Here is a 27,410-nt window from a genome sequence, read left to right on the forward strand (position 1 = left end):
TCTTTCAAGGACCGGTGTTATGTGGTCTCGGCGTCCAATCCCAGTCACCAATCAAGCTGCCACATTCTGGATTAATTGTAGTTTCTGGGTCACCTTCAAAGGTAGCCCAAAAATAACAACAGTACCCAAAATCTAGATTACTAAAATAAAGTATCAGCCCTGCTTTACTCAGAGTAGAACTTCTGAAATTAATGGGCCTAAGCTTTGGACTCATTCACACTTCCTCTTGTCCTGCTGGCTTTCCCCCAAGCCACTCTTTCATACTCAGTCAAAGCAAACAGCTATTTAGGTTCTCTCCAGATTGACGTTTGCTCTGATTTAGCACCGAAGAATGGGTTTTCCTTTGGAAAGGAGCGGGACAAGGGGGAAATCGCTCAGACCTGTGCTTTCTAGGCATGGGACAAGCAGAAGTATGGATGACTCCTTAGTCATGCGTATAAATTTAAATGGCTCTACTCTGAGTAAAGCATAGTTGAATATCACCCTATGTTCCCAGTCTAATTTGACTCCCCATTCACTGGGTATTAAACTAACCCCAGATCTTTTATGTGACTAGCTGCACCTTGATATCTCAAAGGACTAAGGCAGAGATGTGTCGGAGGTAGGCTGGTAACTTTAGATGATTTGTTTACAAGACTGATATAATCCCAATATAACATTTAATACTCTCTAGCAACCTTGCTTTGGAATACATTATGACTCGTTAAAAGCAAATCTAAAAAGCCACTGTAGGATATTATCATTCAATTGTTTAATTTATCTAACTAAAAGATAACAAGAGACAGACTATTAACTCAATAAGATAGTCATAAGCATTTGAAGATGAAAATTCACTTGATCATGACTGTTTGCTTGATCAGAAATCTAAACAAATTATAGTATAGTGTTTCTTCAAAATTTCTTTTTAAAGCAATAGTTTTAATATGCCTCACTTACAGCAAACAAATGCCAACAAATTGTCATGTCTCAGTAGGAGGGAAATAACACCATTATATTATATATATATATATATATATTAAATAAACCTGGGTATGATAAAAATTGGATAAATACAGACGTTGATAAATCAGAAGAATAAAGAATTTTCAGTACTGCACCATGAAACAAAACAAAAATTGAACACCCAGAATTAAATACGTTTGGCCATCGAAAGCACAAGACTTCAGCAACCTAAAATCAGTTTTAGATTGTAAAGACTGAAAATAAGGGACTGAAAACAAGATAATAGTACTGAAGTGTAATGCCTCCATGCACATGGAAATGAATGCTGGTCATTCCATCTCAGAAATGATGCCATGACCCTAGAAAGACTCAGAAAACGGCAACCAAAAATCTCAAGGGCTTAGAGCACCTTTTCTGCAAGGAAATGCTAAAGCACTTAGGATTTATTATTATTACTATTTTAGGATAAAGACATGGGACGCGGGTGGCGCTGTGGGTAAAACCTCAGCGCCTAGGACTTGCCGATCGTCAGGTCGGCGGTTCGAATCCCCGCGGCGGGGTGCGCTCCCGTTGTTCGGTCCCAGCGCCTGCCAACCTAGCAGTTCGAAAGCACCCCTGGGTGCAAGTAGATAAATAGGGACCGCTTACTAGCGGGAAGGTAAACGACGTTTCCGTGTGCTGCGCTGGCTCGCCAGACGCAGCTTGTCACGCTGGCCACGTGACCCGGAAGTGTCTTCGGACAGCGCTGGCCCCCGGCCTCTTAAGCGAGATGGGCGCACAACCCCAGAGTCGGACACGACTGGCCCATACGGGCAGGGGTACCTTTGCCGTTACCTTTAGGATAAAGACTGCTTGTGGAGGGAAATGTTGCAGAGATTTATGAAATTGTGGATGGTGTGGGAAGCTAAGAGAAAAGTATGTTTCTTCTTCTCTAATAATTCTAGAGCTAAGGATCACCAATGAAATGGATTGTTGGGAGGTTCAGAATGAAGAAAAGACGAAAGGATGCTGTATAGAGCGGAGTGCCCAGTTTATAACGCATTGTTCTCCTTATGTTCACATTTTGAAATTAAAGGAATGTTGAATTTCTAATCCATGCTTGGAGAGGAGCTTGCTAGGAGTCTGTGCCTATGTTCAATGTCAAGCGCATTGAGACTGCTCCCTCCTTTCCTGGTAACTTTAAAAGCCGAGCACCGTGCCAGAGGCATAAGCCTTAGATGTGAGCTGACTAGGAAGAGCTAAAGAGCTTGTCTCCTCCTCAGGGCCGTCTTACCCATAGGCTCTAAGGGTGCAGGGCACCCAGGTGCCGGGCTCTCAGGGGCGCCAGGCCAAGAGTCCGGGGCCCAAGATTTGAGTCCGGGGAAGATCCCACCCACCAGTCGGAGCGCCGTGGCGGGCTCTTCTGCTGTGCTGCGAGTTCAGGGGCCACCGAGCCAGCAAGACGCTGAGGCGGGCGGCCGGCTCTGCCTTCCTGCGCACCTGGGACTAGGCAACTTGGGGCTTTTCAAAGGAACCTATTGCCACACCCCTCCAAAAACAGCAGCATCTTACTTCCGGGTCAGCGCCAACGACGAATGGCGGAGTTCCTCCGATCAGAGGAACGGGCTCTGTGGAAATTGGGTCTTCCCACCGCGACGAAGGCGGGGGCCAGCTAGAAATCCCAGGCGGAGAAGCCTGGGAACGTGGGGTTCGGCAGAGCACCAAGAACGTCTCCCCTACTCACGAGGAAACCCCTTTTCGGGGCTCCGGAATGAAGTGGGGTGAGCAGCGCGGTGCTGCAAACCGATTGCTATTTCCATGGAGGGAAGCCACGCAGCCATCGCCGGAGAGCGCTGACTTTTTCCTGATGACATTTGGACTTTAAATCAAGTACCCGTGAGTAAAAACAGAGAATTGGATTAAGAAATTTGCAAAATTTATGAATTAGGCACGAAGCGGGAAGGTTTAAACAAGAAGTCCACCTTCCGCTTTTTGTATATAGACTGAAGCAAAGACCTTGCAACCTAATAGCCTGGAAAACTGCTTTAAAGTTGGAAATTTCCTGCATCCACAACCAATAAAACCCCCTTGGAAGCAGGAGAAAAGGGGGGGGGGATTTGACTGTTTAATCCTGCAGGAGGAGAGTAAAGGAATTTAAGTTTCCATCGTCCCAAACCTGGGGACGGGGTGTCGGGACAGAAATTGTTTGCGACGTCCATTGATTGAAAGCGGAGTACTTTTGACAGATAGTTAAAGAGAAACAAATTAACTTCAACGCTACTTTCTGCACTTCTGTATTGAAAGAAACAAAGTATCTGAAAATCGAAAGGATTTGAAATCGAAAGTAATCTCCTTTGTTGGATACATTTTAAAAATGGATACAAATAGAAATTGTGTCCCCTAGAGGGAGCCTGTCAGTTTGTTGTTGCAGTTTACTTGGAGACTCTACAGCTGCGAGATTTGGATCGTGGGACCAGCTGTTTGACCTTGACAGAAATGTGTTGGAAGAAAGGTTTGGTGTCTGCCCTTGGCATGACAAATGTTTTGCTGGAGCAGCTGCATGAGAAAATGAACTTGATGCATGAAAAATTGGACTTGATGAGTGCTGTGGCCAGTGAATATGATTTAACAGAGAATAAGGATAAAGAAGTTATACAGCGATCAATTCAGGAATCTGGTTTAACGAGGCAAGTCCAAGGGCAGATGAAGAAGGAAGAGGCAGTGATTACTCCTCAAACAACACAAATGGAGAGACCCAAAGTCCTGCAGGAACAAAAGCCACTGCGTTGGAAGATTGAACTTGGAGAGTGCTGGGAAGTGTTTGAAGTCAAGGAAGCTTTTAACTCTAGTGGGACTATGAAACAGGTGAATAACTATCTTTTGGATAAATATTTTTTGGATTACAAAGATGACGACGGGGAGTGGGACTGGGGGGAAGGGCCCAGTCTGACGAAGGAAAATGGAAACTATTACCGGATGGAACCCTCCGGAGACCCACTCCCCAAGAAACCAACAATAGACAAAGAAGTGCGTAAGCACAAACAAGAACAAGAAAATTTGCAGAAGGGGCCTAGAAGAGATTTAAGGGCCTCGGACATAAGAACACCAGATTGATGGACTGGATGTAATGGACAGAAAGGACTGACATAACCCGAAACCAGGAAGAAGGGACGTTGGATAAAAATTAGAGATATCAAGGGAATTTTTTTTGTTAATTTTGGAATTAGTGTAATATTAATGAAATATCAGGGAATATGCTGGAAAGGAACTAAATTGGCTTTAGCAGAAATTATTTAAGGAGATATGTATGAATATGAGGTAAACTTTGAAATTTTAAGATTTTTAAGATAAGATAAGGTTAAAGAGATTAAGGTAAATTGAATAACAGATTACATTAAAAGATGGAAAGGTTATGTTGAATCAACAAATAAGATAGATTGTGAAGATTAATCATTTAAATTAAAATTGAGAAACATGGGAAGAATTTTCTGGAATAACAAATTAAACTAGAATACAAAAAGGGAGGTGTGAGGAGGTTCAAGAAATAAGCAAATGAAAAGTTGTAATCTGAGATTTGTATTTTTCTTCTTTCTTTTTTGGTTTTTTCTTTTTGTTTTATTTTTTGCTGTATTTTTCTGTTTTTCTTGGTGTTTTTTCGTGTTTATGTATTGATGAAATTTTGAATAAATATCATTTTAAAAACAAAAAAACAAAAACAGCAGCATCTTTTTTCAGATATTACTGGAAAATAAGTTATTTCCATTACTGGAATTGTTTCATAATATGGATTATGTGGGGACAGAAGCAGAACAGCTGAAATTTGTCATCGCCAGTCTTTTGTTGTTGTTGTTTTATTAAAAGGGCAATGCTTCTCCTTCTGAGGTCAGTACAGCTGATGAACCTTCACTATCTGAAGCTGTAAATAATCAGTGTCTCTCAAATGTGAAGTTACTAGAACATTTGTTTGGTACATTGAGGGAGGCACAAAGCTCATTATTAAAACTGGTGGAGGAACAAATGTTTTAAGAGCAGTAGTGCTCAAACATCATGGCCCAAATTTCAATCGGCTATCTAAGAATTGTGCTATAATGGAAATACTTCTCCTCCATCTAATGTTAAGAAAAAATCTACAGTTTTGGAATTCACAGAGCAGAGGCAAATACACCATCTGTATAGAACGCCTTAGGACAACTTGCTTTTCCCTTGCCAAGAGGACACTTGCTAGGTTGGCAAAAATAAATCACAAGCTTTGCAGCATTTTAAAACTTTGCTGGGAATCTGTGCCAGAGCTGGTAGACAAGATGTCAGAAGTATAGTTAGACTACCTGGTCTGGATCATGCACAGATTTCAGGGACCAAAGAAGCATTTATTTACTGCAACAGTGTATGTAAAAGGATCTTCAGGACAACTAACATTGGAGCATTACTAAGTACTAAGACGAAACAAAAAAAATGGCCACAAAACCTGAGCAAAGGGAGAAACTTTGGACAGTATCTGTTAGCACAAAGAGTTTCACTTGCCCAACAGGAATCCACACGAACCATAGTTAACTTTCTCCAGTAGTACTCCTACCTCTGCCATTCATGGTAGGAAATCATTCTGATGGGAGGGTACCTGTAGGCAGCTGGCAGGAAGAGTGTCACTGCCTGGAAACTGGACATACCGTATTTTTCGCCCTATAGGACGCACTTTTCCCCCTCCAAAAATGAAGGGGAAATGTGTGTGCGTCCTATGGGGGGAATGCAGGCTTTCGCTGAAGCCTGGAGAGCGAGAGGGGTTGGTGCGCACTGACCCCTCTCGCTCTCCAGGCTTCAGGAAACTCTGCACAAGCCACGGGAGGGCTCCCACGGCTTGCGCAGAGCAGCCTGTTCTGGGGGCTGGGGTCGGGGGAAGCTCGGGCTTCCCCCGCCCCAGCCCCGCGCCTGGGGGGGGGGAATAATTTTTTTTTCTTTATTTCCTCCCCCAAAAGACTAGGTGCGCCTTATGGGCCGGTGCGTCCTATGGGGCGCAAAATACGGTAATCCTGGAGGCTCCTGAAACTGCCTCTGAGGCAATTCCCCAGTTCCTAATGGAAGCTACCTAGAGGGAGCAGTGGAGCATGAGACTGAATTATTTAGCCCATCAGTGGAGATATGCCTAAAAAGAGTGTAAGAGCATCATGCTTCAGTGCCACTAGGTACTCCTCCAATTAGGACACCATTTGTGGTCACCAGTGGAGCCTTTTATGAGGTCATATGGTCCCTGATTTCATTGTGGATATAGCACTGCAGAAAGCCCAGCAGCAAGTTTTTCATATTCTTTTTAACCTATAGACACAAACCAGACTAGCAGAAGTGTGGAAGTCAAGCTCCACTCTTTGTGGCAATGCTGCAGTTGGGATGGGTGCAATGAAGGGAGTCATAGTCAGAGGGCCAATGGGCAACGTACATTCCAAAAAAACCTTAAAGCTAACCTAGCTAGAAGAACCCTTGAACCACTTCCATGGGCTGTCGGTGTGTCTTCTTCATCTGAAGCATTAAGTTAACTGCACTTGGTTCCCATTAAAATCAATGGTTCTTCTCATATTGATTTTAATGGAAACTAAGTGCAGTTAATTTAAGTCTGGATCCAACCCTTGGTTACTTAAGGCTAACTTTAGCTTACTACTAATACAATTCGTTCATTGGGAGCCAGGTTGGTATTATGTTAAACATTTGCATTCATGTTTTCATGCATTTTAACAAAAATTGAATGCCACATGTAATTTCCTACAATTCTGTATTTATTCTGACTTCCTAATTCTTTGACTAATCTCTTAACACCTTTCTGTCTTGTTAGATCATCTACAGTCACCTGCACAACACTTACGAAGAGGCACAGTGCATGTGCAATATTTGGTCTTAATAGAATGCAGCTATATTGGAAACACTTAGTGTAGACACAAGCTATGCGCACAGCATAGTAAGCTATATTTGATTGCCTTTGGCAGCGTTTATTCTAATACTTAAAGGACAGAATGTAAAACATTCTGTTTCATTGAGAATCTAATGTGAAAGCTTCAAGCTCTGAAAATGTGTGCTGCCATCAGTCCATCAATAGGGATATTTTTAGAACACGCAGAATCAATCATTATAATTCTAGTGGGGGAAAGAAATGTAGTAAACATGCAGTATGAAATGAAAGCCCTCTCAAGTAAGGACAACAGCAGTGGCTTCCAAGTTTGACTTTTGTAGTTCCACAAGCTAATGCTTCCTCCCGACATTTTAGAGGATTGAACATCTTTAAATAAATTGGAATCCCTTGCTGGAAACAGTAGCTTTCTAATTCTGTATAGTGCAGGAAAAGAACTTTCTAAAAATGAAGATGGCGAGTCTCTAGCTTCAGAGCCTATGCCAAATGTAGTGAGGTGCTGAGTGAAGCCAACATTTTCTCATGTACCCTTCCTAAAAAGACGAACTTCACAAATAGTAGTGTGGATTGCCAAAATCCGGTCTGCTACAGTACCAGATCATGACTTGGACCCTGCTAAGTTTAACTCATATAAATATTATTAATTATATGCCTCTGCCTATGCCCAGCACCACACCATTACAGTTTAGAGTTAAAAACTGTATTGTGGTATAAAGGGAATGAATGAGGTAGCCAAGCTTGCAAATGACACCAAATTATTCAGGACTGTGAAAATGAGGGGGACTGCAAAACGACTTGTCCAAACAGTGTGAATGGGCAATAAAATGGCAGACTGGGAGCATTTACTATGTTTTTATATGTACTGTAAGCCACCCAGAGTGGCTAAGGAAACCCAACCAGATGGGCGGGGTATAAATAATAAAATTATTAATATTATTATTATTACTAATTTCGTATATACTTTCAGGGAGGCCCCTTTGGTCAGCCATATTTGCCCCCACATGGGGCAAAGTCAAAGCACCTACCACGCCCCACTGGTGTGACCTCAACTGAATGTGACTAACCAGAAAAGACTAAACTGGAAGAGCTCTTGGCGCCAGGGTGGACAGTTCAATGAAAAGTGTCATAGTGGGGAAGGCAAATTCCCTCTTAGATATTATTAAGAAAGGGACTGAAAATCAGATGACAGTTTCACAGTACCCAATGGTGCAGTCTCATTGGGAATACTATGTACAGTTCTAGCTAAGAGCGGATGTCACAAAGCTTGAAATGGGCAACTGAATGGAAGATACTGATGGCTTTTAGCCACAGTATCCTAAAATGTAGGCTTCAATGGAGTGTCCCTATTCAGAGGCAATGTTCAGGGGGGCAAACAATAAAGAGCATTGTTGCCGCTTGTGAGCGTTCAGAAGCAGGTGGCTAGCCACTGTTGGAAACAGGATACAGGCCAGATGGGACCTTGTTCTGATCCAGCAGGGCCGTTCTTACATTCTAAGGGCTTAAAATCTGAATGTAGAGCCTATATCTACCCCTTCTGGACTACAGATGTTGGTAGGTATAAATACTTGATGCAAAACAACTTTGCTCAGGCAGTTTGGAAATGCTAACTAGGGTAAATACTCACCTCTGCAGAAAAGGAGCCAGTCAAATTTCCCCATCATTGCAGTGCTTTATTATTTAATTGTTTATGCACACTTCTAGGATACATGTCGACTAGCAGACACAAAGGTTGCAATTCAACATCGCCCTAACACAAACATTCCATGACCACAGGCATCTCTGCTCTCCCCTCTCTGCCCACCCCATGCAGTTCTAGAGAGCCTTCTGACCACTCCCCCTTTAAAACTGATTTGGGGACACAAGGGGAGGAGTGGGAAAATCCCACTGTGACAGTAAAGTCCCTGCACTGGCTCTTGCTAGTGCAACTACTCAGTTGAATCTGGCCCAATATGTTTCATTGGTTTCAGGGTGGCTTGTTTCAAACAAAATGTTGACCACAGGTGTGTGTGTGTGTGTGTGTGTGTGTGTTTTGTTAAGCCGCAGTTGGCTTCTGAACTCCGTGCGGCTCTCCCAGAAGAGAGAGGGGTTGTGCAAGCCCAAGACTTGCACATTGCTAATTTTTGTCACGCTAAATTATTGTTTAACAGAATATCCAAATGTGGTTAGTGAGCTTGATGGCTGAGCAGGAATTTGTTTCTGTGTCTGTGGCCTAAATACAAGACTCGAGCCACTGCACCATACCAGCTTTTTTTGAAATGCCATTACGTAAGTGCAGAATGCTTAACAAGCATGGTTTATTCCCACACTGAAGAACACGATAGACACCTGTGCATTAATTGTTTCCTTGCAAAAGCAAAGCAAGGGACTGCATGTGTAAAGCAAGAGATTTGCTGTGCCTACTGTTGAGAATATATTCTGTTTTTGCATGGTTTGTAGTACAATTCACAATCGAACTGGTAAGAATTGTTCAGAACTAGAGCTAGGCATGGATGGACAAGGGTGTAGATGGCTGAGGGTACGTGTATGTGTGTGTATGTGTTTGAACAGGCATGTGTGAGAGAGGGGGGATACGGGGGGGGGGTTTAACTGGCATACAGCCTCAGTAGGTTCTCTATGAAAGAATGTGGTCCTCAGGCAAAAAACACATTCTCCTCCAGTGTTTAAAGGTTTAACTCATGAATGTGGAATTTATTTTCTAAATAAGGCTACAAAATGTTTACCCCACTGCATCCACAGAATATTTCCCTTCCTATATGCTATGGAGTACAACTTAACGTTGTACCAGGTTTTCTTAAGATTAAACAGCAAATGTGAAAAGCACAAGTTCTGGGCACAAATCAATTATACATAGAACATATATAGAATTCCATCTGAATAATGAAAAAGTGACTTGATTTCACAATAAGTATTGCAAATAAAAATGTGGCATGTATATTATATCTTAGGTTGCGCTGCTAAGGTCTTTCCAATTGATTACATTACAAAAAAAGAAGCTCAGCAACAGATGCGGTAATAATTAGCGAATAGAAATTTCAGATACCCAAAATGCTTTTTAAAATATTCTCTTAGTAATCTTTACAACAGTCCTGTAGAGAAGGTTAAGTATTATCATTCCCAAATTGCAAAAAAGGGAGAGGCTGAGAGAACAGTGGCTTGCTAAGGCCACCTAGTGAATTCACAGCAGAAGTGAGACTAGAACCAAAGACTCTTCCCCATCTCAGTTTCTTAGCCACTATGCTACACCAAATGAAGACCTCACACATCATGCAGCCTTACATTCATCACCAGCACACCATTATAGTATCAGGAATGCTGACACCCCACTTTTAAGCTATTGAAACCTAAAAGGTAGGTTTTCAATCTACAGTAAGCGAGCAATGTTATGCAAATATTTATGAACTCGAGATTCCAAATTAAACATTGCATGTGTTGGATTGGGTTGCAAGTGTGTTCTAAAAAAGAGAGAGAAAGAAATCTATTATAATCTCAAAATACGCTCTCTATGACTATGTAAAGTTAAGCATAAATTTGCAAATGATCTAGAAGAATTACAGCATTACTTGCTTTTATTTAATAGTCATAGGATTGCAACCATACAAACCAATCCTTAACTATTTACTCAGAAAGAAGCCCCAGTGTGTTCAATAAGATTTACTCAGAAGTAGACTTGCACAGGACTGCAAGCTTGGTTTTCTGAAGTTTTCCCAAGTTTTTATTTTAAATGAATTTAGTAACAAGTCTTTTTCTTTTCAGTGTCTTGGCATAGATACAGTGGCAATTAACATGTTTGCCTATTCTTAAAAGGAAATCTGAGAAGCATAGGTCCATTGCCTAAGAAGGCATTTCTTGCCAGTTGAAGATAAAAGAGGAGATTATGCAACTTTCACTGCAAGGTACCACTGTCAGTTGTCATCTTGTCTCTGAGCACTGTTAAAAGGCTAGGCATGGGCAAATGTATTTCAGATCTGGTAACATGTATCGCTATCCAATTAAACGAAATGCATAAATATCAGGTCCTAGAGTTTTACTGCAGTGTAATAAGCCAACAAGGTTGGCTTGTACTTACAAGGTCATGTCTTCTTAATAATGTCCCATCAGAATTTGAAATAATTATAGCTCTACCTAGACAAAAGAGCCATGTGCAATTATAAGGACAAATCTGGCAGAAATGAGGAAAATGCTTTATCAGCTTTTGGAAAAGGACCTGGCAAAAGAGGTGAGCATGACTAAAGAGGGTTTTTTTTATTTTTGAGAGAAATAAATCCTAGCACAATTTAGATGAACAGTGTCAAAGCACATACGGCGGTCTCCAGCAGTATTTAGCAGGTAACTGGGGGCGTTCAGAAATAAAATTTCTGAATGGTTTGCTAGATACATATTGAATTGTAAGATGAATATTCTTCTAAAATCGTTTTCCTGCAAGTGTTCCAAAAAGCACAGTCTCTTTCATCTTCTTTCATGCTTTCCTATGCTACAGTTCTAGTGGAGGGAGAAATAAAGCCACCCTCAAATACTGCATCAATATGAACACATGGAGCCTTTTTATATGTGCATCAACTACAGAAGATGCCAACCTCCTTTTCCTCTTCATTTTTGAAGGTGGGATGGGGAGGACTGAGCATTTCTCCTGTGGAAATGTAAGTATATTTAACTGTGATGTGCTGGTCAAAATCAATTCTCCACAGGAATACAGTCACAAAGAAAATATAATGATGCTGCATTACTATGAATAACCTCCCATGAACCCCCAGGTTCTTGTGCTATTTGCAAACCCTGCTCATTTTTACCAGCACTTCAGGGCAAATATGCAACACTCTCTTTGCAGGTAGCCATTCAGAACAAACTGAAAGGCAGGTGAACAAAGTGAAAGTCAAATGTGATCAAATACCTGCTGGAAACCCAAGTCGACTAGTTATTTACAGGCAAAGTAGGAGAGCTAATAATCATTCTTATGGGTGACCTTTCCCAAATGAAACACTGGCCCCGGAAACCACCAGCAACTGAAAAATGTGGATATTTCAAAGCAGAGCTATAAACTCTCTGTTTGTTACAGACAGGATGAGCCATTCTTAGATTATGCACAGTCTCTCTCTTCCTGCACTTATTCATTATTATACACATCCCTTCTGGAAGGAAAGGCAGTTTGTCTGTATACAAGTACCCCCGGTATCTTTCAGCACCCTAATCACTATAATGCTGACTTTAGCCTTTAATATCATAAGTAAGGGCATGTAATCAAAAGGTCAAATGAATATAAGCTTCAGCTGTCCTACAATCTTTTAATTTATACATGTGCTTGCTATGCATGAAGGAATGCAGTGTTATTGCAAACACTGCTTCCCACCCCCACCCCCGGGATTTTTAAAAATTGTTTTTAAAGACAAGCTTCATTTTCTATCTTTTAGAAGGTGGAAGCATTAGCTGCTAGCTACTCAATGGTTCCAGGACCACCTAAAAGAACCATCTCATTAAGTCAAAGGTGACAATGTGCAGTGTAACACAACTGGCTAACTTTGCATAGGACATAAATCAAAGTCTACAAAAGAGATGGACTGACTGCTTCCTGGTACAAATCAGACAGATGATGTGCCTCATCTTAAACTAGAGATCAGATGACTAGGATCTCTCTTTACATAATGGGGAAAAGCCTCCTGCGTTCCAGTGGTGTTTGTTAAATCAATAACTGTGCCTGAAACAGGCAAAGATTTACCATGCACCATTTATGAGCGCTATTGACTTGAGAACTGTCAGGTTATTTTGAATATTCTGAACTAATTATAGTATCAAGGCAAATAGTTTTATTCAAGAAATGTGATGTCCCACTTATTTAAAAGATAAGAAAATCTCCCGGCTTTATGCACAGCAGTACATTCTAACTCGCAAAGATGGAATAATTGTGTAGGTCAACATTACCCTGAGTTTGAAACTATACAGCAAATGCGTAATAAAGTCATTCCAGTCTTACACCCTGTCAAAATACATACAAGTCTTTATACAATGCTGTGTTTTCACTGTTTAAAGTTATAGTTGAAAAGCTCTATCTGGCAAATCTTCTACACTGTAAATCAAACAAGCCCCAATCTGTTTTTCACCAACAGCAACAGAAAGAATATCACACACACATTTCCCTCAGACTTTGTTTAAAAACTGGCTTATACAAAATCATTACTGTTTAGACTTTTAAAAAGAAACTGCAAGTACTGTCACATCGTTTGCCTCTCACTGCAGTAGTCGCTTTATGCAGTGTAGTCCCCCCCCCCATTATAATATTTTATGTAGAAGTTGCATTACCTTTCCAGAGACACAAGGACATGAACTAAAATCTAATGCATCACTCAGTCCTCCAAATCTGCACACCATTTCCCCCCAACAGCTTCTGCCTCCGCGGGTCGGGATGCAAATTGCCAAATAAACAATCTCAAAATAGAAAGGGGAATGCCTCCTTGAAAGGAAGAAAAAAATTAGCTAGTATGATTGGGAAGCTGCTACTTACTTGGCTAAGCTATCATCACAAATCCAAAATTATTTCAATTATACAGCGGAGTAATCACTGTTCGGCATCTGTAAAGGATTGACAAACTGAGCTACATTACAGGAGTCCCTCTGCAGACTGTACCATCCAGACCGAGCAGGTGGGGGGAAGGAGCGGATATTTCCGAGCGAGCATCTTGCTGAAGGAGAGAGCAAAGCCCAGGGAATGTTTATGGCTTGCCGTCGCAGACAGCCGGAGGAGGAGGGCAAACAGCAACGGTGGCACGGAAAGGAAGGCTCTTTCTTGCAAAGAAAATGGACTGAACCACCATGTTGTTGTTTGTGGTTTTAATGCTTCCCTTGGGATAATGACAAAAACGGAAGATGGCAAACTACCAGGAATATGCCACTTATGGGAGAAACCTTCAAGGACAAGGACTGTCAAGTTCTATCACTATCATTGGAGAAAGCGGGAGGGGGGGAGGGAATGCGTGTTGGTGGAGCGGAGAGGAAGGGGAGAAGCCTGTTCACTACTGCATCTCTACAGAAGGGATATCCAGACTGCAGAGACTCTTGATTTCAGTCTCTAAGGTTAACCAGGATTTGGTGTGGGTTGTTTTTTTCTCCTATTAATCATTTGCAGACCTGATCAAAATTTCGCATTTCAGTTGTAAACTCATTTTACTAATGGGGAAATAGGTGAAAGCATTCACAAAAGCAGCATTCTGTAAATAGAGCACCATGATTTTGCACACGCGTGTGCACAAACACACACGCACAGGCAACATGTTTCCAATCTCTGAGGCAAATGTAGCATGATTTTGTCTACAAGACATGAGTACATTAGAGTACATCATTGCTCCCCTTTCTTTTTAAAGGAAGGATTTGAAATAACGAGATGTAGATAACCAGAACATTTTAATCAGTACATTAACCTATGAAGCAAAATAGAACACTGTCCTAGATTTAAATGTTCAGTACTAATATTTATTTCAATCCCTGTAAAGCACAGACTTTCGTGAAATGGAGAGGGAAGGAAGATGCAACACACTTTTCCAAAATGCAACGCCCCCCCCCCAATATTTTTTTTTTTTAATAGACACCTTTTTGCTTACTGGTAAGTTATTTGTTTTACATGCTTCTTTTTTGTTGCAGTGCATTTCCACACAGGCATTTCAATTTACAGCTAGAATTATTAAACTGAAGAATCTGTGGGGAATGAGAACAATGTTTTTGAGTAGGGGAAGTGGTAATTTCTTCTATGTCCAAATAGTGCAACAGTGTACTGGATGTAAATACTTCATTTTACATGAATTGATGGTATAAGCAAATTCTAAAATTCTACAAATTTCTGGCAGTGGCATATTTACAAATTTAAATTTCAGATAATTTTAGGCCCCATAACATTCTTAGGGTCAGTGTCTAAGGATGAAGCCATGCATCCAAGTTTTGAAACAGGCAGATATGCAAGAAACCCTGTACCTTTAAGCATGTAAAATATTACTATGTTTCAAGTTGGAAGCTTTTCTAGATTATCTTAGTGACAGCAGTGCTTCGTGACTGGGCTGCATCTTGGATGGAGCATGCAATTGCAACCAAACACACCTCCCTGAGCACTAATAGGAGTAGCTGTACGGATGCTCTGTCATCCTTGCTTACTTGCTGCTCAGAATATCAATTCAGCCAGTTAAACCAAAGTCTGCACTGCAGTGCACCAAAATGGAAGCTTAAAAAAAAAAAACCCCTAACATCTCTGATGAAGGAATATCACACCTTTGCCAATCAGTTAGAAAATAGGGGAAAGTCTGTAAATAAAGGTTTTGTTGTTGTTTTTAAAAAAGAACAAAAGCTGCATTTATAAATAGAACACTCAGGGAACACATGCTTATCATGACATCATGCGCAGTGACATTGTATTACATTTTAACCATACTGTGCAGGCTATCGCCTGCTAAGAAACACCCAATTCTAACTGTGCGAGTGATAGTGCTCAGCCTGTAGATCAATGTCTAAGACTGAAATAAAATAGAGAGGATAAAGTTTGCAGAGTGAAAGGACGTCCTGAGTAGGCTCAGGAATTGTAACTGTTAGTTGCTACCTCAGCTGCTGTGCTAGGTTGCAAATGTTGTTGCACCAAAAGTCTCCTGCCAGGATCCAATGTTTATGCTGCATCAGAGTTGCAAAATCTGTTGCATAAAAACTTTCTTGCCGGTAATTTTTCCACCTAACAATATTCTAAGGATAATGAATGACGGGCATTTAATAATACCATCCATTGCTCTCTCCTAAAATGAAAAAAAGAATATGAAAAAGACCTTTTTTGAGGAGACATTTGAGATGCTCAATTTGTTTTTATTTGTTTTAACTATTTGATACTGCTATGCAGTGACAGCAACCAACTCAGCAAAGCACAGCTAGAGAGCACATACAATACGGGAAATCCATTGAGTCTTGAATTGATACACCGAACAGCATAAAAATATGATAATTTTTGTAGCACTTAAATTAATTACTGAAGAGACATTCTGGGATAGCTGTTTCCACACCAGTATTCCCAGTCCTCATTTAGAGTACGGCCTCCAATGCAACGTGCCACACAATGTGATGATCAAGCTATTAACCTTGTTGCCAGCCTCATCAGTTGGGGGGGCGGAATCTCCCAGTGCTATGTGCCACTGGCAAATGTCTCTATTCGTTGTAATGCTGTGAGTCATCACACAGTCACCTGGGTAACAGGGGCCAGCTAACATTACCAAATGCAATCCCATCAAGGCATGTCTTCTGAAGTAAGAATCTGACATAATTTGTTGTGAAGTTCAACCATAGACTATTTATTCCAGATGCATAGCTGCTGTTGTTTTTGCAGCAATGGAATGCTCAAGTTCACTCTGTGACTTCCGTTAAGGTTCATAACTTAAAAACTCTTCAGACACTTTTTTTGATCTGCCGCCAAAACCCAGAATGAACTGCACTGTCTGACAGCCTGCTACCCAAGGATGCAGCAATCATAAAAATTAGGAAGATTCTGTTTGCTGCAGGATAGAATGTTTAATTCCACCAAGCAAAGTCTACGAAAGTCTCCTTGAAAAACTAGCTAAACAAAAATGCATATAAGGGCAAGACACTATAGATACCTGTCAAGCTAAGTATTGACTTCAGAGCTACAAGAAAAAAAATGTAGGTTTACACTAGAATTAACATCTCATTTTGTTTCATCTTTCATTGGGCTGATGGGCACAAATCAGTAGGATTTTGGTTGGATGAACTTTAACAGGGAATCTGCCCCGGTGTATAGTGACTTGAAAAGCTAGCTTTTTCTATGACCACTTTACATGGATAATGTCAGGTCAAGCTACTTTCCCAAGAGGCCTGAAAAAGCATCCAATTTCCCTTTTCCTTATCCCACTATCTCCTTCATCTCCATGCTTTCTAAAGCATATTGGGGATGGGATAGGATGACAGACACCTTCTCTTACTTCTCACCTCAATAATTGGAAAAAGCAGGAGGTTAAATATCCCTGTCTCCATCTGATTTTTTCTTATCTCCCAGGACATCTCAAGCAGCTTCCTTCTATGGTGCCTGAAGGACCACAAGAGACAGTGCTGTTGTGCTCATGTTCTGCCAGCAGACTTCCCATAGCAATTGACTGCTGTGAGGCTGCTGGTCTGATTCAGCAGGGCTCTTAAAATGTTCTTCTGGGAGCATAGAAAATATGAGAAAGACGTGTGTGGGTCCCTCCTTTCCTTCTCCATGCATTTCTGTTTCTGTCTTTCCTTTTTTCCAACCATCTCAAGTCAGTTTAGGAAGCATAAAGGGAGGAATAAAAGATTGACAATTGTACTACTCCTTTCCTCCTCATTGTTTCTCCTCTCCACTGTCCCACCCACCCATACTTCCTAAGTGTTTGGCACTGTTGGTCTTTCCACCTCCACCTCCACCTCCACCTCCACCTCCACCTCCACCTCCTCTTTGTCTCACTCTAAGGAAGGGAATTTCCTTACAGTGAGGCACAGAGATGGAACAAGCATTCTGGAGAGACTCAAAAGCTGGCAGGTGGTGGCAGCAGTTAAGTTGGGTGGGCCAGCCAGTGAGAAAAGCAAGGAAAGGCCAGGGCTTGACTCTTTTGCATAAGGACCTGGTTCATATAGCTATGACTAGTAGCCACTGACTGACTCATCCTCCATGAATTTGTCTCATCCCCTTGTAAATCCACCTAAGGCAGAGGTCATCACCACATCTTATGGCAACAAATTCCATAAATTAATTATGTGGTCTGAGAAGAAGTACTTTCCTGATTCTTCTGTTGATGCACACTAAGCCCACTATGATTCTAAGTTTTCTTACCTGGTTAGAAACCACTACCTCTAATCCTATCAGCGTATATTGGAAGTTAGGAGCTAGAAAAGTACACACAGTGGAGCAAAAGATTAATAATCTAACTTCACAAATATACTGATAGGAACTGAAGAGCATCTCTGTACAAGCCCCTTTGGGGCCATTACTCACTGTAGCTGATATGTCAGATTGTGGTGGGACACTCTAAAAGATGCCCCTCCCTGCTTCAGTCCCCATCCATGAGAGTTAGAAAAAGCATAACTGCTGTAGACTGAACTACAGGGAAGCACAACAGTGATAATGTACGTTGCCATATCAGCTGGGTCTCAAAACTATTATGAGGAAGTGGTAAGCAGTGGCTGCAGTGCTGTGACCAAACTGCCTGATGATCTTGTAAGTCAAATTGCTAATGCTGCATCTCATAGGTTTGGACTATCAGATAGAAAACCAATAAGAAAGGCACTAAGGTACAAAGCAAGTCCCATTAAATGGACCAGAAATCATAAGCAGTTTGTTTGTTTACTCACATTCATTAGTTATTAATGCCTCATTAAGTCAAACTATAGAGCTGACTAAAAATAAGCAGCAAGAACACTCCGCTAAAATGGTATGAACTCATAAAATGCTAACAGCAACTTAAGATCCCAATAACTTGTAAGATGATAAACAAACAAAAATTATTTTCAAGGCTGGATTCGTTCGTGAAAGATAAGCACTCACATTTCCATCTACAGAAGCAGGTTGGCAAATGAAAAGGTAATGCAATCTTGTTAAAGCAAAGTATTATTTTATCTTTTCTCTATTATCTGACACTTGTGGAAATTGGAGAAACATTTCTGGCCAGACCACTCTGCTGTCCCAGTAGCAATCTGTACTTGCATTCCAGGTGCAAACATTCATGAATAGGCAACCATGGCATTTTCTTGAGCAGATTAAAGCACAGGAGTGAGGCAAAAATCTGTACTTTCACATAACCTTGAGAGGGCCAAAGCAAACTTGTGACTACGAGGATAGGAAATGAATCCCCACCTACAAAAGCTCTTGTACTAAATTCTCTTATCAGCCACTTAAACAATATGCTACAAGGACCTAGATAACGATATGATGGATTTTGGATCATCACAACAAAATATGTACTGAATTTAAACATGGTTTGCTTATGCAATCATTTATACTGAGGCATTGGCATTTTAATTCCCTTATATTGCAGTCCTCACTCAGAGTGTGTAAGTGGGTTTATTCTCCATTTGTTAACATGGACAGTCTGCTACTGTTGCCACCACTGCTACCACTACCACTTCTAATACTTCTATTAAGAATAATGTATGGTATGGTTACATATGGGTGAATCTCAACTCACAAGCCCCAACAGGATACACTGAAGGGAGTTTCAGCTGCTCAGAGGTGAAGTGAATGTGTACAAGGTGGTAAAATCAAAATCAAGTCAGGTATCCAGAAATTCCAAAATCCCACTGCAGACAAGTGACTGCCAAAAGGGAAACGATTGTCTCTAAGTGTAACATATAAAGAATAATGCCATTGTGGAGCAATGAGGGAAGGGAGAGCAAACACCCAAGTGGAAAGGGTGGCACGGGAAGTATGTAATCACAGAAAAATTGTTTTACCTGGAAAGTGAATCCCTTTTAGTTCTTCCCACCTCAAAATTAACCTTAAAGGTACCTAGCACAAAGTCCCAGTGCATTTTTGTCTGAAATTTGAGATTTCTCATGTCTGGCATTTATTTCATGTTTCCAACTTTCAGACCAATTGCCCCCAAAATACTAGAAGAGACAAAGGGAGGTGGGTTGCACACCCCTAAAGTTTCATCTACGTCTAGGTTTTTCTTTTTCTTTATAATACCCATTTTAAAATTTTGCAATAGTGAAAGGGACTAAAAGCACATGGAACCCCAAACTATCATTGCTGCACTTGCTAGAAATTTGCTTTCTGAAATTTGTCGTGATTCATTTTCTCAGAAACAGTAACCTTGCCTGCAAATTTCATCCAGGAAAAAATTATAGCTGTTAGGTTGTTTTAAAAAAAAATCAGTAATGACTAGGGGGGTGGGGACAAAGCAGACTTAGATGGACCTCGAGTCAAAGCATGCCTCAGACTGAGATGGGCTGTTTTCCAAAGTACCAAACCGAGGTCTGAACTAAGTCTTGTGGTCAGTGCACACCCTTACGATATACCATTTTCCCCTAAGCACTAAAAGCGCTTCACACAGAGTGTTAAATAACAAGTGCAATAATGCTGTACCATTTTTATGGATAAGAGAATAAAATCTCTCAGTAACCAATGGCTGAGTTGACTGAATCAGGGTCTTCTATAGCCAAGCTCTAATCTTAATCAGTATCCTGCACTTATTGAGGAAAGGAAAAGAGGCCATGGCTACCATTGCTCTTGAAACACTCCTGTTTCATCTGGCATTTAGTAATCATGTAAATGCATAAGTTTAAGCAAGCACCTGTTTTCTTAGCTAGCAAAGAGGCCAGTACAGTTCGAAGTTCACTGCACATACCCAGGGTAGATTCAAATGACCGAGCAGTCACACAATGGCCATCCAGTTTGTAGGTTTTCAGTACATGGTGGGCCTTTACAGGCAAACATGCCATCAAAAGAAGTAGCCTGAATGCAACTGCTTGTCATTTAAATGTACTCTCAGTAACCTGAGCATGACTTAACACACTGAATAAGCACCCCTTTACATCAGGTATGTCTCCCTCCCCCCAGTTCAATGAAAGGGTATGCATTGAAATAAAAGTCATATAATCCTCCCTTCCTACTCCACCATTCTATTCATTTCTTTTATTCTCTCTCTCTCTCTTTCCTCACTCCAAAACCATTTACTTGTGACACAATAACCACTGGCATAGCACTTCCAAGTGCTGTCCTATGTTTTGCTCCCTTCACAATAATTAAAACTATGAAAGCAGCTGCTTGAAGCGGATAATTCACATTCTCTAAAGATTTTCTCTTCATGCCACCGCTCACCTAGCTACATTCACAGATTCTGTTAAATGGCCTTGTGTACCTGACTTACGAGGGATGCGGGTGGCGCTGTGGGTTAAACCACAGAGCCTAGGACTTGCCGATCAGAAGGTCAGCGGTTCGAATCCCCATGACGGGGTGAGCTCCCGTTGCTCAGTCCCTGCTCCTGCCAACCTAGCAGTTCGAAAGCATGTCAAAGTGCAAGTAGATAAATAGGTACCGCTCCGGCGGGAAGGTAAACGGCATTTCCGTGCACTGCTCCAGTTTGCCAGAAGCGGCTTAGTCATGCTGGCCACATGACCCGGAAGCTGTACTCCTCCAGTTCTCTTCCTGACCCTATCCAGTGCAAACATTTTCAGTTAAAAAAAAAGTTGTACAGTGCTCAGCACCCAGAGTTTGCTCCAGTTATCCAACTTGTTTCTGAACACAGGAAGAGCAGTCAACGATGATGCAGGTGTGTATTTCTGAAAAGAACCCTACCCTAAAGCTCTTGTCAACCTTAGACCAGTCAGCAACAGTAGGCAGGGTGGGGCCATGCTGCCTACTTGACCTTCCATCACAGCCATTGCTGTGGTGGACTGAGCACAAGCCAATCTGGCACTCCTGCTGCTGCATTTGCACCACACCAACCTCACCGCTGCCTGGCCCTTGCAGTATGTCATAGCAATGGCAATGGCCAGAGCTCAGGCAAGCAGCACTGTCTTGTCCCAGTTACTTTGTCAAAACAATCCCTTAGTTGAGGACACTGGTTTCCTATCCCTGCAGGTGGTTCAAGACTTTGCATGAAGGAGGAGGAGGAGGAAGAGGAGTTTGGACTTGATATCCCGCCTTTCATTCCCCTTAAGGAGCCTCAAAGCGGCTAACAATCTCCTTTCCCTTCCTCCCCCACAACAAACACTCTGTGAGGTGAGTGAGGCTGAGAGACTTCAGAGAAGTGTGACTGGCCCAAGGTCACCCAGCAGCTGCATGTGGAGGAGCGGGGAAGCAAACCTGGTTCACCAGATTATGAGTCCACTGCTCTTAACCACTACACCATGCTGGCTCCCAGGGTTTGGAGGGTGCACCTCAATGGTTGGGAACCATCATACCTAAAACAGCACCCTTATCAATCAATCTACCCATCACCTAATATTTGCAACAGAAGCCCTTCTCTGGATTCCTTCCTCATGTGAAGTCAAGAAAGCAGAGAGAGGGCATTCTCTGTTATGGGACCCCAGGCCTGGAACTCTCACCCTGTGGAAACTGGCCCTGTGCCTTCATTACCTTTTAGGTGCCTATGTTTCTGAGTTTCCAACTGAGCATATAATTTGGCCTTATAATTGACGTCATTGGCTTTATTTGTTCCCCTTGATTGCCATTGCTGTCTTCCAAGCATGGAGGGCACGCATTATAGCCCATGAGATATGGAAAATAAGGGTTTTCAAAAAGCTTTTACCGGCTTAATGGGTTTTAACAGACTTTATTCCAAAAGGAAAACTAAATGTCCAGCACTCTAACAAACCTCTGTGAACTGCTCAAAATTACCTTGTGGAGCTCACAGTTAGGGTTAGAGGAGCCAAGCCTCATGCTGTACTCTATTTCTGAGGCATAATTTTGTAAGTGCACTAAGACATACATGCTGTGTACCCGTTGTGTGCCAGTTACTTTAGGAAACCTGGAGTGTTTCCTAATAATATTCATATAATATTATTCATATAATATGTGTATAAAAATGTATATGTTATGTGAGAATTGTATTTTTAGTGGAACCAGCAGTGGATTTACTTATCACTGGGAGGAAGGAGTGAGAAAAGAATTAGAAATGATTCGGGTGGTTAAGGTCAACAATTTCTGAAAATTCCATCCCTACTCACAGTGATTGCCCCAGTTTTAAAAATTCCGGAGAACATTCTGAAATTAAACAATAAAAAACATGTCGGTACTCTAACATTATCATTATTATAGAACACTGCCATTCTTCACAATTATTCAATTTAAACATCTCATTAGTATTTAGGTTTTGCAAGATATTCTTAAAGTCCAGACCTCATTAGGATTTTAGTTCAATGAAATATCTGAAATGATCCAGAGGGTGGGACTCTTCCTCACTGAGAAAGTTATATTTCATGATTATATAATATTAATTGTAGAACAAGGGCTTAAATTCTGTATTGTTCAACAAACAAAAGGACATGAATAATAGTTTTTGACATAGTGGTTGGATTGCCTCATTAAGTTATTATTTTGATGAACATTTCACTATGTTTTCGTTCTGGTCGTGCCTAAAAGCTTACTTTAGCTCTCATTGTTCTCTATACAAACATAAATAACTTGCAGATCTGATTATTTAAGGATGCAATCATATAGGCCCTGGGAGAGATTATGTCCTGGTTTTTCTTCTGGCATGTCCCAAGAGTCTTATAACATGAGTAAGTAGCCTCGAATGCTTTGATACGAAAGGCTGCAGGGTTTGGGCTGGGCAAGCAATCTAGTGGGAGCCCCAGACTAGCCTTGCCATTGCGCCCATAGGGCACCAATCTTGATACTGCTTTTCTTCATCCCTGCAAAAACATTAGCAGCCTGGTTGTAGAGCTCTGCCTCTCTACATGGTTGCTGCTGTTGTACAGAGAGTGCTCCTCTCAGAATGAATTTTGGGAGCAAAGCCTGCAACAATACTGTACCCTAGCATTCACATGCAAAGAATATCTGAAAGGGGCTATCACTGAACATTTGAAATGCTGTCCTGGCAAGGAACCAGTACAGAGGGCAGCACGCCACTAATAATGACAGTATGAAATATAGCAGCTGGATCACTTGTTAATGGGAATAGAGTACAGCCCAATGTGGGGTGGGGGTGGGGCAGCATTCAGTACTGGATACATATAATCTATTAATGTATATTATACAGCTGACACAGCACTTAAAGGTATTGCGTAAAATAAGTATTATTGATCTCAAGTATTTTACATAAAATGCTCTCTCTTACAGCTTTATTTCTTTGATATACTTTCTGTTTGGAAAATACTACAAATATTGACTGCCTAAAAAACAAATCTACCTATACTGTATGTAAATAAGTGTGTAAATAGAGACTAGGGAAAGTACATGATTATTGTATGCCCAGTATATTTTATAAATTATAGTACCAGCCTGTTCTACCAATGGGCTATAGCTCTAGATCATGGGTAGGCAAACTAAGGCCCGGGGGACAGATCCGGCCCAATCGCCTTCTAAATGCAGCCCGCAGATGGTCAGGGAATCAGCATGTTTTTACATGAGTAAAATGTGCCCTTTTATTTAAAATGCATCTGTGGGTTATTTGTGGGGCCTGCCTGGTGTTTTTATATGAGTAGAATGTGTGCTTTTATTTAAAATGCATCTCTGGGTTATTTGTGGGGCATAGGAAATCGTTCATTATTTTTTTTCAAAATATAGTCCGGCCCCCCCACAAGGTCGGAGGGACAGTGGCCTGGCCCTCTGCTGAAAAAGTTTGCTGACCCCTGCTCTAGATGTTTAGAAACATTCAGAAAGATTTATAGAAGTATTAATTCTTTGTAGGTTAGTACATCTCAAACCATTAAGAAGGAACTGCCAAATGACTGTTGCTTTCTGGTTTTCATGTGTTAAGACTTGAACGTATGACATTTGTGGTACAGTGGTACCTCAGGTTACATACGCTTCAGGTTACAGACTCCGCTCAGAAATAGTGCTTCAGGTTAAGAACTTTGCTTCAGGATGAGAACAGAAATCGGGCTCCGGCGGCACGGCAGCAGCAGGAGGCCCCATTAGCTAAAGTGGTGCTTCAGGTTAAGAACAGCTTCAGGTTAAGTACGGACCTCCGGAACAAATTAAGTACTTAACCTGAGGTACCACTGTATTTCATACAGGTTGTTCTGCACCCTGTGGAGAAAGACCATGCTCTCTTGCCCTCTATTTGACCCGTGCTCTGAATGGCTGACAAAGTGCCAGCTGTCACTCAACCCTATGTGGGCAGCAAGCCAGCAACTGACCATCTATGCTGTGTTGCTCATGAAGAGATCTAGCAGAGACTAGTAAATAACTAGTGCAGGATCAGGTAGACTCCAGCTAAAGAGCACCTTTTGTTTTGGAAGTATTCTGCTCTGTCCCTTCGTTATATCCATTGCCTTCCTTATTCTTAATAAATGTTATATAATTGAACAGTTGTGTCTCTGCATTGTTGCCAACTCACAGGATTAGTGTGAACACACCCACCCCAAGCCTAAGCCATTTGAGACACTGGACTGAGGTTGACAGAGAAAAGCAGGTTGCTCTAATTTCTAGGAGAGACAAGGAGCCAGGTACTAGCTCTCCCTCCCAAGAAAACTGAAAGGGATCTGGCTGCCTTGGGGTACCTTGGAAAGCAATTGCATTGACTTTCCAGACTTTACCCCACCAGGGGGTTGTAAAGGTTTACAGATGGTGCGGTGGAAGCAATTATTGGATAGTTTGGGGGACAACGTGACTGGTTTACCTTACCAGAAAGGGTGGAAGCAGGTCCTATTGGCCTCCCCCCTCTGTTTTATACCTTTCTCTACAATGCTAAATGTGTATTATTTCCACCACCTCTCAGCTGTGGTTGAATGAGTGTCCCCCATTAAAGTTCATGGATACCAGGAGCAACGTGTCCTCCTCCATGCTTATGTCTTCAGATCAGTAGGAGAGGCCAAAACACAGGGGACCCCACCTTCTCCATTGCAGCCCCTGCTCTTTGGAACACTTTGCTAAGGGAATTTCAGTTGGTTCCCTGCTTCCCTGTATTTAGGTGTGGCACTAAATGCAGCACTTGCAACCACATTGTAATTAAGGGGGGGGGGACCAATTTTTGCGGCAATTTTTTAATGGGACCGCACTGCAAGGGAAAGTTTAACTATTTCTTCTCCCACCACAATCTGGTTAAAAACACACACACACAAAAGGCATGGCAGGGTTAAGAGGTGGGGTTAGAAGCTTCAGTTGTGACAGATGGGAGTTTTTCCTAACAGCAGCACTATAGGGAGGGTATAGAATCATAGAGTTGTAGAGTTGGGAGGGACTCTGAGGGTCATACAGTCAATTTTTGTAAAGGTTGAGGGGGGGGGGGAGATAACCCCAACCTTCCTATGTGCTGCAGTCCCAGTAAAAACAATCATCCCAGCCATGCCTGTAATTAAAAGAAGGAAACCCAACAGCAGGATTGCAAGCAACACAATTATTCCCCCCTCCCCCCAAAAAAAAACCACTTTAAGGCTTTTGTGGTCTTGGCTGTTTTACTTCAGTATTGAGAAGATTGTTTTAAATGCATTTGTGGTTGCTTATATTTGTTCTTGCCTTGTTATTTTGTACGTATTTTGTCCTATTTTATTGCAAGCTGAATTACCTTTTTGGTTAGGAAGTGGGATATAATTGTAAGTCTCAAAGAAATATGGTACAATAAGATCATGTTTGTTAATCATGTCTATTACAGTTTTCAACAAATGATTATTTGATCATTAAGTATATCTATAAACACAGTAATTAGGTTTGAAAAATACTTCTCCCCTCCCCCCCCCAGCAGCTAGGAAAAAAACAATTCCCCTTCCTAACCAGGGTGAATAATATCAGTTGCAAACATTGCAGGTGGAGGGAATAAACCTTCTTTCATGGACGGTGACTGTGAGAGCTGTTGGTATCAAATACTGGAACCCTTTATCACAGCAGGAAGATTGTACTGCAGACCAACACATCGCCTATTGGCTTTATTTCTGTGCACTAGTTCTTTGGAACAATTCATCCCTTCAACAATTGGTCATATTGCTGAGATTATATAGTGGCCACTAATGCATCTCTCTACATGATGCGATCAAGCATTACACTTAAAGCTGAAGTGAGAGTAAAGTTTCACGCTGCCCTCACTAAACGGCCCTGCAATTATCTCCATTTCCAAGCACTACTTTTCAAATTAGAATTGTTCTAGTGTGGAGTACAGTACGTGGACAGTGGTCACCTATTTTTCTAGCACACAACCCAGATGTGCTGGGGAAACTTCCCCATAAGCTGCTGTTTATACACTAAAGCTAGAACCAATTGTGAACCATTTCACAAACTACAAGAAAACCCCAGATATTTTTTATTGTGGTTGCCATCAGGATGAGTAATGACTTTGTTACAATGAAAAAGAACACAATTCAACCAATATTAAGCATTGTTCTTATCTACTGAAGAGTTAAGCACACACTCTCATTGAAACCATTGCTTGTTTTGTTTGGATCTGATCTGCATTTGTTGCCCAGGATACAACCTTTAAATTAGGGTAGTGTCCTTAATTTTTGGAGCTCAGTGCCATCAATACGGTAGTGGCTCAAGGGTCAGGGAAGCCCCAATGTTGCCACTGCCCTGCTTCATCCCAGCCCCATACTGATGAGCTACAGTGATGTCCAGGAGTGCCAACCTGAACAAAACATTAGGGAGGGAGGTATGCCCTGCCCCACATAATAGATCACATGACACAGTGCACGCACACCATTTGAATGGCAATGTCCATCAGCTTTGGGGAGGTCTGGCCCCCTCAAATATTTTATTGGGCTGGCTGTTTATTGGAGTTGGCTCCTATGGTGATGCCAGTGTTAGGGGGGGGTGCTTTCCATGGCTCTGCCACACCACCCAGGCCACTACAACATGCTGAAATCAGTTCTATTTTTTTTCTGGACACTGGAATCAGGTGAGGCTGTGTGAGTTCTGGATAACAACAACAATTTATTATTTATACCCCGCCCACCTGGCTGGGTTTCCCCTGCCACTCTGGGCAGCTTCCAACAAAATATTAAAAATACATTTAAAACATCA

General features: G+C 41.6%; 1 protein-coding gene and 1 long non-coding RNA gene across 16 annotated transcripts in view; one reads left to right on the forward strand and one right to left on the reverse strand.

Annotated features, from left to right (window-relative positions):
* Positions 1–27,410, forward strand: part of LOC310757877 — a 518,075-nt gene that overhangs the window by 217,723 nt on the left and 272,942 nt on the right. The gene's annotated exons all lie outside the window — the stretch shown is intronic.
* Positions 1–27,410, reverse strand: part of ATP2B2 (ATPase plasma membrane Ca2+ transporting 2) — a 353,226-nt gene that overhangs the window by 182,397 nt on the left and 143,419 nt on the right. For 3 of the 15 annotated variants that reach the window (XM_083603274.1, XM_083603271.1, XM_083603270.1), the window contains exon 1: positions 13,305–13,637. The exons of the other annotated variants lie outside the window; for them this stretch is intronic. The gene's annotated coding sequence lies outside the window, so the exon portion shown is untranslated. Of the gene's footprint in view, positions 1–13,304; positions 13,638–27,410 lie in introns of those variants that run through there. 15 annotated transcript variants of the gene reach the window in all.

This window comes from Podarcis filfolensis (assembly GCF_964270895.1).
Source record: "Podarcis filfolensis genome assembly, chromosome: 2".
Classification (NCBI taxonomy): Eukaryota; Metazoa; Chordata; class Lepidosauria; order Squamata; family Lacertidae; genus Podarcis; species Podarcis filfolensis.